Source organism: Sardina pilchardus, chromosome 17 (assembly GCF_963854185.1).
Source record: "Sardina pilchardus chromosome 17, fSarPil1.1, whole genome shotgun sequence".
NCBI lineage: Eukaryota > Metazoa > Chordata > Actinopteri > Clupeiformes > Clupeidae > Sardina > Sardina pilchardus.
Genome location: NC_085010.1, coordinates 27,845,538 through 27,858,911, shown reverse-complemented (window position 1 = coordinate 27,858,911; position 13,374 = coordinate 27,845,538). Strand labels below are relative to the sequence as shown.

The 13,374-nt window shown below is 43.8% G+C and overlaps 1 protein-coding gene and 1 long non-coding RNA gene across 2 annotated transcripts in view; one reads left to right on the top strand and one right to left on the bottom strand.

The window, feature by feature from the left end:
* The window catches only part of LOC134062186 (NXPE family member 3-like), a 51,584-nt gene that overhangs the window by 21,185 nt on the left and 17,025 nt on the right, over positions 1-13,374 (bottom strand). The window lies entirely within an intron of this gene.
* Positions 6,000-11,848, top strand: LOC134061764 (uncharacterized). The gene is made up of 3 exons (XR_009935385.1): positions 6,000-6,286; positions 11,537-11,631; positions 11,758-11,848. It is a non-coding gene; the product is annotated as an uncharacterized LOC134061764 (long non-coding RNA).

Sequence of the window (13,374 nt, the reverse complement as noted above, 5' to 3'; positions counted from 1 at the left end):
GTGTGTGTGTGTGTGTGTGTGTGTGTGTGAGTGTGCGTGTGTGTGTGAGCATGAAATGAGTCGTTTTCAGAGCACCCAGGAGCTCACACATACACACAGAACACATACACACTCGCAACCATTATCTAGCACATCAGCCTTGTCCTTTTAACCATGTCGTTAAATTTTATCACTTTATCACTATTTGCAGAAGAAATGTATGTGGGGCAACAGCTTGTGTGTCAGGGTTTGTTGTTCCAGTGTTTCAGTTCACTGATATGAATGAGTCTGGTGATCCGTCAAATTGTTTATTTACAGTTTGAAAATGAGGACGTGTGTGATGGGGAGGTATAGGCTTGATAGCACACTTTAAAAACTTGTTGTACTCGTAGGCCTAAGCTTACTGTAGGCAAATGTAGGATAACATTAGCCTACTGTAACCTAATGCAACATCACACAAAAGTGGACTTGAATAATTCAGATATAATTGCCATCATTGTGATCGGAGAATTACAGATTGGTTTCACAAATATTACACCTGTGGCCTACTTAAATGTGTTCATTTGATTAGATTTCATTTTCACTCCATTAGTCATAATAAGAAAATATGAAAAAATGCACACCCTTAGAGGTGCTGGCATGGGACGAAACTTATAGAAAAAGATTATGTTGTTGTCGCACACTCAGTCTCGATCTCAAATTTATTGAAACCAACATTTCGGCTAGTTGGCCTTTTTCAAGGTTGTCGGGACCTTATTACCACTTCGAACGTGCATTATTTTCCTATAAAACGCACGGCACGTCGTTGATTATCCCTTACTTAATGCACCCTCTATAGGCAGGACGCACAGGGAATTCAACTAAGCAGTGGAATAATAAAAAAAAGTGTAATTCTCTTCTAAGAGTCAAGATGTTTTGGTAACACTCCATAATAAGGGTCCTTAATAAATAGCAAACTAATCATTAACTAACCCTTTGTTAATATTTGTTAACTGTTACTAAAATATCTATTTGCCACAAGTTAATGTTTTTTTCATCATTAATTAAATATTAGTTGTTTGCATATAATCTGTATGTTAATGTTTTAACAAATAGAAAACAATCTATTAACTACTATTGTATTCATATTTGTTAATAGTTAACTAAATGTATTTTTGGCACAAATTAACAGTTATTTCTTCCATCATTAAATGTTAAATGTTTATTTACAAACTATATGTTAATATGAAAGTTAATGACATTATTATTTAAAGGTAGGGTATGGAATTAGCTTTGTTGGCCATTTTTGCAAAATCACTTGAAATCCTATTCCTAACCCACTTATAGCCACTAAGTTGGAAGCACTGAAATTGAAATTAAACACGTCAATCATCTGCGGAACGGGCAGGGCTCGAAAAACTCCAGCCAATAGAATTCCTCACCCCATACCATCATTTCACAGCTCGTTCGTCAATCTAACGTCTTACTCCTCTTCCTACTCCCCCTCCCCACCGCGCGCGACCCTTTCGAAAGCTGGTGACCGCGAGTCAGTGCTGAAACGAAACCAACTGCCTGCTGCTGCACGTCCATGTTCCCCTCTTGTTGTATGTGTCACTTCATTTCTATATACAAACTAACTAAGGCAGCGGATACCTACGGAAACTCAATCACCCACGCAATAAATAAGCTATGTAGCAAAAATTACATTTTACCATGACACGAAGAGTGCTGTAAACATGAAATCGAAACTTACAGCTTGGAGCTACGGTGGAATAGGCGAACCAACGGGGCAGCACTAAACTCGGATATTTCAGGAGATAATCGCCCTGGTAAGAACAAACCAGATTCTGTTCAAATATACACACCTATGGCTACTGAACCATATGTACTACAACCCTTTGGAGGTGAATAAAGAATGTAATTGGGGAAGTTGATGTGAGTGATTGTATGGAGACTAGAGCTCATAGTGCTGTAGACGCCAGGATGGCATTTCATTTAGCCTGGCTCGCTCTCGCGCTGCGCATTTGAATTGTCGCTCGTGCATGGAGGGCGGGACTTGGGGTTGTATATGTTCAAACTCTGCCGTCCGTTTTGCTAATTCCGTACCCAACCTTTAACTAATTGTTATTAAACTGTGTTTCTACCTATCCCAATATGAACCACTCCTTATAGGACCCTTGAAGTAATTGGTTAAGCTTAATTAATATATTAGTAATATATAACTATCAGTATGGAGGACCCTTATAATAAAGTTGGTTAAGTGTAATTAATATATTAGTAATATATAACTATTAGTATGGGGGACCCTTATAATAAAGTTGGTTAAGCTTAATTAATACTTTAGTAACATATAACTATCAGTATGGAGGACCCTTATAATAAAGTTGATTAAGCGTAATTAATGTATTAGTAATATATAACTATTAGTATGGGGACCCTTATAATAAAGTTGGTTAAGCTTAATGAATACATTAGTAATATATAACTATCAGTATGGGGACCCTTATAATAAAGTTGGAACAGTAATTATTAATCATTTACAAATATTTATTATAACATTTATCAACGATAGCAAATATTTTACACTGGATCTCTCTCACTGGAAATGAATGATCAGAGAAATTAAGTTGGTCATCAACTACACCAAGTTACGTGCCGATCTAGTTGGAGTCAGTGAGGATGAGTCAAGCTGGATGTTGATCTGTTGGGGAATAGCTGTTTTTGCTGGAAACACCAAGAGCTCAGTTTTTGAAAGATTAAGATGAAGGTGCTGATCCTTCATCCAGATTGAAATATCCTTTAGGCATGCAGAGATCCGATGGGAAACACTAGAGTCCTCAGGTGATTTAGTGAGTGGCTCTTTCAAATGCAAATTAAGGTGAATGGGCCAGCTGCAGGTGAGAGGACTGAAATAGCCTACTAGGATTTTATTTTATTGTTTTTACCAAGTGTCATTGATACATTCTCTTCTAAAACATATATATTTGGAAACTAGTTGATTTAAAGGTTTCTAATGGTGTCACTTATATGTTTCTAAGACAAAAATTGGCAGAGATTGAGATGTGTGTTTGGAAAAGCTTTTCAAATCCCCAGGGGATATATAATAAATAAATCATAATATAAATAATAAATACATATTTAAATATAAAAACAAAAAAAATATCTTTCAGAATCTTTAATTCTGTTAGTTAGGCCTAGGGTAGGCTACTCCGTAGTAAATAGCCTCCTACAACTTTGTTTTAAATAGCCTAAGCTCTAACTAGAGGGCATAGAAGCTTAACTTGTAGCCTAGTTGGTTCAAAGCCTTAAATAAGGATAACTTTCCTCGAAGTAAGCATTACTTAGACAAGTAAACCTAACTTGGAAGAGAAACGGCCTAATTAACTTATTTCAGGCAACGAGTTTCCGCCTATTTCTCTAAGCTGAACTTATTCTTTTTTACAGTGCAAGGTTAATGGACACAAAACAATCAGTGCAAGGCGTGCGCTTTTTTTTCTTCTTTTTTTAAGGGATTCAGAATTTAATTTAATTTCAAGGGTATAATTAGAATAAATATTAATCAAATGTCAACTTACCAACAGCAGCCCAAGTGACAAAATAACACAACTCTTCATCTGAGCATACGCCATCGCTAAGACAAAAGGCAAGTCAGTCCGTCTTCATAAAAACTGAACAGAATCCCTCACGTTTAAAATTAGGTTAGCCTATAGGCCATCCGCCTATATTTTGTAGCCTACGTTCAGTCCGGTCTTTGAGCCCCTGACAGAGAGTGTGTTCACCTTTTTGTAGGCTATACATTTTATGTGCACACAGGCTACGCCTCTTTCCAATGCCTCTGTAGGCCTACTCACCGCTATTAATCATTTCTGACCTTATGCCAGCACCATAGCACAGATCACAAAACTCCATGTCCTTTTCACAAAGTATTTGATGCGACCTCATGATTGATTGAATAAATGAATGCTGTTGCCACACTACCGGTAGGCTAAGTTGCGTATGCCGTAACAAAAGACGGCTATTAACTTTGCTTAATAGTCTGAACACTGCTGGATAAGCAGGACATAAACTGTAAAACATTGATGACTGCCCCAAGGCTAACCCCGCGTACACACTGTCTCCGTCCGTCAACGGATCACGGAGGTTGGATCTGCCGTATGTGTATTTGCATACACGTGATCTGATTGGCTGACGGATCCGTCGCTGCCTGAAAAGTTGAACATTTCTCAACTTCCTTGATGGAGGCAACGGAGCTGAAGCGACGGACGGACCCACAATGCATTTCGAGATCCGTCGACGGGCGGAGACAGTGTGAATGCGGGGTAAGAGTCACAGTCAAGCACAGACAGCCAGATCTAGCAATCATCTGTGCGTTTTATTATGGTTATGGTTATGGTTATGGTTATTTAGCAGACGCCTTTGTCCAAAGCGACCTGAGCACCAAGGTGCGGCCGCTGTAGCAGGCCCTATTGTTTTTGCTCAGATTATGCATATGCATTCAAAAGAGTGATATATTTGCACCACAAAAACGTTGTCCAAGAAAAATTCAAACCTCGTTATCACTTGGCACTATTTTTCGCGGTTCCTATCACTGCGCGCTACTGACAGCTGGACAACGTTTTTGTGGTGCAAATATATCACTCTTTTGAACGCATATGGTTTTGAGAAGAAAAACACTTTACTTTCGTGACCCCAGCAACTTGCCGGACTACTTTCTTCAGCATCAAAAACGATCAAAAACCGGCTGGATCTCGGCTGACAGGACGCTGTCGGGGGGTAAGTCAGTGCTGATGCACAACGTTGCTGACAGGGAACCCATATAACTTTGTGTCTTAAAACCCGAACTATCCCTTTAAGCGTTGTATCTTTAGAAAACCAGTCATGTTTTTGAATGGTCGTGCATCATTCCCTCAGTTTGCCTTGAGATGGGAGAAATACGGATTTCAATGTTTGACTTCCTGCTTTCAATGATGCAAAAATCATCATTTTACATCATTGAAAGCAGGAAGTCCTATTCATGGGTTTCAATGAAATCTGTATTTCTAACCTAGTGAATTAGAGATTGATGAAATGATTTACACGAATAAATAATATCCTCCATAATAATGTATGCTAGAGTACATAAGTACAGTACAATAAGTCATAGCAAATGTAAATACCAACAGACAAGGGTCAGGTCAAACTAGGTGTTTTTAATGGAGCAAACATCAACCTATGTGTGATGTTTGTGCAGGGGGCACATTTTTTGAAGCCTGTTACTTGGTCCACACATTGTTGTTTCCCCTTGCACAAATATTTAGGTAAATGTACCTATTCCTCACACATTGTCACTCACACTGAGTATTTCCATAGAACATGAGACAAAGCTGTGGAAGATGAAAGGGACTTCATCTCACATGACAGAACAGATATCACTGTGTGTTTGGCCACAGATATGCAAACGGTTCTGGGACTGGAAGAGATTTTTTGCCTTTTTCTTTTTTTTCCCCCTTACTTTATCAGAGTTCATTCATGTAAGAGAAAATCATAGAACAAGTTGTGCTATATTCACCAGGATGTACAATGACATAACATTTAGAAAATATGTGACCCTGCAACACAAAACCAGTCGCTTCGATAAAATTGACAAAATTAAGTTATTGTGCTCACGTGAATGACCATAAACTAAGCTTTTCAACGATATGTATATCGAGGGTATTACACAAACTATCGCTAAGATAACCGCATCCAAAGTTGACATGGTTCTCCTGTCACAATATGCCAGAAGAGGAGAAATCACCTTTTTAAGCAGCATGAACAACGGGAATGACTGCAAATGTGTTGAATCTTTGCCGGGTTTAACAGTCAAAACTTATGTTTTTCCGTAACATTACTTCACAATATGAAACTGTAGACTGTATACTGTTGAATTATGTGAAAACGTGAAATTCAACATTTTAACCTTTTCAACATTTCTTTGTTGTGGATTCTCTCAAAATAACGTTGTGCGCAAAGCGACTGCACTCTAAAAAATGCTGGGTTATTTCAACACCCAATTACTGGGTTGTGGCAGTTTTACCATTTATTGGGTTATGTCAGCCCATGCTGGGTTATTTATCATAACCCAGCCACAGGGTTGGTGGTTTAGAACTCAATCTCCAACAGATGTAGGGCATTCTACCCACTAGCTGGGTCACTTAACTACTGGCAGCCCAAGTACTGGGTGAACTCATTGAGCAGCCCATCCCCCACCCCTGCCTGAATGTGCAACTCCAGCCAGATCTTCAACCGTCACTTTTTCTATTATGAATCTGACTGCGAGCTGTGTGCTGTAGCCGTCATCATATTCAAGGTAAGAATTATAGTACTTTTGTATGCCAATTGTAAACGGGAATTTAATAAAAATGTACTGTTTTCACAATGAAATATTAACCACAGCCGTTAGCCATCATAGAAATCATAATTAGTTAGCAAATAATAGCTAATCAGATAGTGCTAGCGAGCTAACTTTGCTAACGTTAGCGATGTTAACTGTTAATGTTAACTTTTCCAGTTACTAATTTCACCTTCATGTGGAATCTTTGGAATGGTAGTTAATGTCATATCTAGCAATAATCCAGTCTGAGATGTCGTTATGAATGTAGAGTGAGTTTTCACACATCAGGCGCAATAGCTCAGCCTACCTACATTAAGTGGCTGTTACCATGCTGGCTAAAGTTAGCAGCCAGCTAGCTGCTACAGACACAACGAAAGTTGTGGTTGTAGAGGAGTCGACCTTATGGGGAGATACGGACACAGCAGATAGGTTTAAAAACCCAAACTCGGGGAAACTTTTATTCTCTCTTAACTCGCAAGACAAGCATATCCAAAGTTCGCGGTACTCTCTGCACGTCATCAGAACACGACATAAACAGTACATAACAAGGAGGCTGCTATTGTAACATTAGCGTTAAAGTGAACACGTAACGACTGGCTGTGAATTATGTAAACTCAGGTGCCGCTACACATGCCCCCCCAGAATTCACAAAGACAGACAAGTTCATCCGGTGAGGAGGGCGCAGTGCCCGGCCAAATGTACTCTGGCCACCAGACGCTGCGGCCGCAGGAACCGGAAGTGCGGGGCTTGTTGACAGTGGAAGCGTGGTAGCTGGAGGGCGGCCCCGCCGTGGGGGCTGGGCAACCACCACCGGAGAGCTCAAGTCCAGATGAGCCGGTTTGAGGCGGTCCACGGACACCCGGTCTTGCCTACCCCCGATGTCAAGGACAAAAAATTTGTCCCCCGTTTCCAGCACCCGGAACGGACCATCATAGAGCGGACGTAAAGGGCTGCGGTGAGCATCATGGCGAATGAACACATATGCTGCGTTCTGCAAACCTGGCAGCAGTTGTGAACGTGGCATGCCATGCTGAGAGGTGGGCACCGGCGCAAAAACCTGGGCACCCTGGAGATGCGCTCGCCGCTGCTGACCAGCAGACCATGGGTGGGTAACATCAGGCAAGAAATCACCAGGTACCCGCAGAGGCTGTCCATAGACCAACTCGGCAGCGGATGAAAAGAGATCCTCCTTGGGAGCAGCACGCAGACCTAACATCACCCAAGGCAAGCGATCCACCCAGCTGTCGTCACAGAGGCTCGCGCGCAACGCGGCTTTCAGCGAGCGGTGAAAACGCTCACACAGTCCATTGGCTTGCGGGTGGTAAGCTGTAGTGCGGTGTAGTTGCGATCCAAGGCTGCTGGCGACGGCAGTCCACAACTCTGATGTGAACTGTGAGCCACGGTCCGATGTGATGTCAGAGGGGACGCCAAAACGGGCGACCCATGTGCCCAGGAAAGCCCGCGCAACATCTGCAGTGGAGATGGACTGAAGTGGAATGGCCTCAGGCCAACGAGTGGTGCGGTCAACCACGGTGAGCAGGTAAGTAAAACCGTGGGATGGCGGCAAAGGTCCCACTAGGTCCACATGCACGTGGTCGAAACGTCTCTCTGGAACGTGAAAAGGTTCCAGAGGGGCTTTGGAGTGACGGTGTACCTTGGCCCGCTGACATTCCAGGCAGGCGGCGGCCCAGTCACGGACGTCCTTTTTGAGGCCATGCCAAACAAACTTCGCCGCCACCAGCTTCTGTGATGCCCTCCTGCCGGGATGGGAGAGGCCGTGAACGGCATCAAAAACCTGCTTGCGCCAACTGCTAGGGACAATAGGCCGGGCCTGACCTGTAGAAACATCACAAAGCATAGTGACATCTACGCCGCTAAAAGGAACATCAGACAAATTAAGTCCAGTGATGGCAGTCCTGAGAGCTTGGACGTCAGCGTCGTGGACCTGGTCCGCCGCCATGCGAGCATAATCCACGCCGAGATGTACCGCTGCCGCAAGACGACGAGAAAGACAGTCGGCCACCTGATTGTCCTTTCCTGCCACATGACGAATGTCTGTGGTGAACTCCGAAATAAAAGAAAGCTGACGCTGCTGCCGGGCAGACCATGGCTCCGAAACCTTGGCCATAGCAAAAGTCAAAGGCTTGTGGTCCACAAAGGCAGTGAATGATCGGCCTTCCAGCATGAAACGGAAATGTCGAATGGCCAGGAAAAGGCCAAGCAGCTCCCGGTCAAAAGTGCTGTACTTCCTCTCTGCTGGGCGCAACTGCCGGCTGAAAAAGGCCAGCGGCTGCCAGGCACCATCGACCAGCTGCTCGTGGACAGCTCCCACAGCGAAATCAGAGGCGTCAGTGGTGATGGCGATAGGTACCTCTGAGGCTGGGTGGGCTAACATGGTGGCGTTGGCCAGGGCCGTTTTGGTGTCCATGAATGCCTGAGTCCTTTCCTCTGTCCAGTCAACGGAGAGTTTAGCAGCCCTACCCTTAAGAGCCTCGTAGAGGGGACGCATGAGGTGAGCTGCGTGTGGGACGAAGCGATGATAGAAAGTCACCATGCCTAAAAATTCCTGTAGGGCTCTAACCGTGGCTGGTCGCGGGAACTGACAAATGGCGTCCACCTTAGCAGCTAGCGGAGCCGCCCCCTTGCTCGTGACATGGTGGCCAAGGAAATCAATGGCAGACAAACCGAAATGGCACTTTGCCGTGTTAACGATCAGTCCGTGATCGTCCAGACGCCGAAACAGAGCCCTGAGGTGCGCCAGGTGTTCAGCCTTGGAAGTACTAGCCACGAGGATGTCATCCAGGTACACAAAAACAAACGTCAAATCACGCAGAACACTGTCCATGAGTCGCTGGAATGTCTGGGCGGCGTTTTTTAATCCAAAAGGCATCCGGAGGAACTCGAACAGACCAAAAGGAGTGATCACAGCAGTCTTGGGAATGTCCTGTGGATGCAACGGCACCTGGTGATATCCACGGATGAGGTCCACCTTTGAAAAAATGACCGTACCAGCCAAGCGAGCAGAAAAGTCCTGAATATGGGGAACAGGGTAGCGGTCGGGTGTAGTGGCCTCATTCAAACGACGGTAGTCACCGCACGGACGCCAGCCTCCACCAGGCTTCTGGACCATATGCAAAGGTGAAGCCCAAGGGCTGTTAGAACGCTGTACGATGCCCAGGCGCTCCAGTGTCTCAAACTCTGCCTTGGCAATGGCGAGCTTTGCAGGATCCAAGCGCCTAGCACGTGCGTAAACAGGAGGACCAACAGTTGCGATGTGGTGCTCCACACCATGTCTGACCGCACCGGACGAGAAGGTGGGTTGGGTGAGGGCGGGGAATTCCGCCAGGAGGCGTGAAAACTCGTCAACTGCAAAGGTGCTGGACAGGAGGGATGAACTGGAGCTGCTGCGCGTGCAAGGGAGTGAGGAGAAAGTCTCGGCGTTGACCAGGCGTTGGTTCTTAACATCCACCAGAAGGCCATGAGCACAAAGAAAATCCGCACCCAAGAGGGGCGTGGACACTCTTGCCACAACAAAGGTCCAGTCGAACTGCTGTCCACCAAAACACACCATAGCACTGCGCTCACCAAAAGTCTGGATGGAGCTACCGTTCGCGGCCTCCAAGACGGGACCCCGCTTACCCTGTTGAATGTCCAGGTCTGTAGCAGGCAAAACGCTTACCTGCGCACCTGTGTCACAGAGGAAACGACGTCCGGATGCAGCATCAGTGACAAACAGCAACCCGCCTGCATGGCCGACACTCATTGCTGTAAATGAGCGCCGGCCCCCCCGTTTCCCGGTGCCTTGAAACAGCAGGGTGGGCGGCACTTCGTAGCCTTAGGTCCGAAACGAGCATGGTAGTAACAAAGGCCTTGCTTCCTCTGCTGTGCTGCCGCGACGACAAGAGCTCCCTCTGGTGGTGATGATCCAGCAGCACAGTGGTGTACAGCCGCCCTGCAGTGCTGCATGACAGAAAAGAACTTATCTGCCTCTTTAGCCAGGTCGCGGGAGTCCGTGATGGAGGAACCAGCAAGGGCAGACCTCACCTCCACTGGCAGCTGCTGAAGAAAGAGCTCCTTGAAGAGGAAACAAGGCTCATGGTCGCCGAGGAGAGACAGCATGTGGTCCATGAGTTCTGAAGGCTTTGCATCACCTAAGCCGCTCAACGAAAGCAAACGACGTGCACGGTCGGAATCGTTCAGCTCGAAAGTCCCCAGCAAGAGCGTTTTAAGGCGGTCGTATTTACCTTCCTCCGGCGGATTCTGCAGCAAACTCACAACCCTGACAGCGACCGAGCTACCCAGGGCTGCAACGACATAATAATATTTCGTTGCATCGTCCGTTACCCGTCTGATCGCGAACTGAGCCTCCGCCTGAGCGAACCACACTGCGGCATGTCCTTCCCAAAACTCCGGTAGTTTAAGCGCAACTGCGTTAGTAGTCATTTCAATAAACTCTAAAGATTACCGTCCAAAGAGTCGTCGGGGTCACCAGTGTAGAGGAGTCGACCTTATGGGGAGATACGGACACAGCAGATAGGTTTAAAAACCCAAACTCGGGGAAACTTTTATTCTCTCTTAACTCGCAAGACAAGCATATCCAAAGTTCGCGGTACTCTCTGCACGTCATCAGAACACGACATAAACAGTACATAACAAGGAGGCTGCTATTGTAACATTAGCGTTAAAGTGAACACGTAACGACTGGCTGTGAATTATGTAAACTCAGGTGCCGCTACATGGTTAACGTTAACCTTACCTTACGACCTTCCATGGGGCATGGGTCGTTACTTAAACATAATACATGTATGATAGTGTTGATGCATAATATGTAGTGTTGCTATTGGAAAGAGGACCAGTAAAACGAATGAAGCAGGCTAATATTAAGTTATTTGACCTCCTGATTTAGGGGCTGTAGTGTTGTATGCTCATTGATAGATCTGTCATATAGCTGCTAGTGTATGTGAATGCGGGGGCATTTGGGGAATTTCTATTAGCAGATATATAATGCCGACAAGTAAAGGGATTTTTAGTTTGTTTATGGTAGTGTTGGGCTTCATGTTCTTCATTTTATAGCCTTTTTTTGTGCCATGTTTGATGACTTACACCGAGGCATATGTTTATTTAAGATGCATGTGAGTGCATTAGTGCATCAGTGATGGTCTTTTCATGTTCTGTGAGTTTTGCAATGTAATAATGTTAGCCTTCTTCTGTTCCCCCTGTTTGCAGGTGGTGTGAGGACTGCTGCCCTGAGACCGCTGTGTGCATTTTGGAATGTTCCAAATGTGTGTTACGTCCATACAGAAGAAATTCCAAGCCTGCAAGTGAGTTCACTCACCAGATAGAGACACATACTGTATACCCGCATATAGCATTATAATATGTGTGCATTTCTGTCTGTAACAGTTTAGTTTATCCCCTCCTTTCATGTGTCTGTTATGACTTTGTAGTGGGCTCTATCAACTGTCCAGGGCAAAGTCGGTCTACCCTGATGGCACTACCTGTTACCCTGACCTCAACGTAGTGGGTGTGGACTACAGGCCAGGGTATGTTATTGAGCATGCTCTTTGTTTGTCATATGTGCTATGTAATGCATTAATCCAGAAAGTAATCATGATTATTGCACTTACCTAAAGTAGTATTGAATTTTGCAATTTAGCCATATTTTCCATTGTTTGCTACTAATTCAGTTTGTTGTACAGTATACACATCATTTTGTTTAACCTTATATTTTATTGACAGAGCCCTGATGTCAAGAATTAATATAGACGGTGATGGTGGCAAGGGTGCCTCCATAAGGTAATTATCATTTCTACCTGATTGACTTACCTTGCTTTTTTTTTATTCTATGATTTTATATCTTAATCAACAATAACAAATTGTATGGCAATTGCTGTTTTCTTTTTTTTTTTTGTAGGTGCCAGAATTCCCAGCCTGGAGCCAGAGGCTGCTATTGCAAGTCAGATGGGGATGATCTATGTTAGGCGTCAGAAAGGTGGTGTACGCAGGAAGGCAAGGCAAAGATGTGATTAGGTATGATATCACATGGACATACTACTGTGCAGAAGTGTAGGGTCACTTTGAAATGTCCTCTGTATGAAAATAAATCTATAGATACATATAGTGCATCCCCAAACTTTCTAATTGTGGTGTATATATTGTATACATCTGCATTACTTCTAACTATTGCACCTGACTTGTAGGCTGCTAGTGTGGGTTTGCTTTTATTTGTCACACAAGCTGAGAAGTTTGCATTAATTACATTCATAGAAGCTGTCAATTGTAATGTATGCTTCCTTCTCTCTTACAGACTACCTTCAATAACAGACACATGACAGAAAGTGACTGGGAGAGAGAGACTTTGAATGGACTGGCCTGAAACTGAACTGGGTTCCCAAGTTAATGGTTGAGTTTAAATGTTAATGCTATTATCAACTGTACTTTTATCAAATTGCTCATGTATGATGACTGGATTTACTGCTTTTTAACTTTGTATACATTTTAAATAAATTTAAGATTAAATGTTCAAGATTGTGTTCATTCCATCTCATTATACTGTAGCAGTAAATGTGTAACACAAAAACACATACAGTAGTGATAGATGTACTATGTAAGTAATGATAAAGTACTAAGTGAGTAATTTGTTTAAAATTGTCAGCATTATATTCTTTAAACTTGTTTGCTTCTTAAAAAGGCATTCTGCCATCTAAAAAATGAGCATAGCATAATTCAACATAATTGATGGGTCAGATAAACCCAATTAAAGAAGTTAATCTAAACCATTATTGGGTCAAAAAGACACAGTTATATTCTGGGTCACTGTAACCCAACATCCTGGTCAGAATGACCCAATATAACCCAATATATGGGTTGACTTTCTTACCCATATATTGGGTTAAATAACCAACCCAACATGCTAGGTCATTCTAACCCAAGACGTTTGCTGTCCAATAGTGACCCAGGCCCTGGGTGAGAAACAACCCAATTTGGGTCGTTTTCAACCCAGTAGTTTTTAGAGTGTGATTTCGCTTTGAAGGGTCACATAACGGTGGTGAGATGGTGAAGGA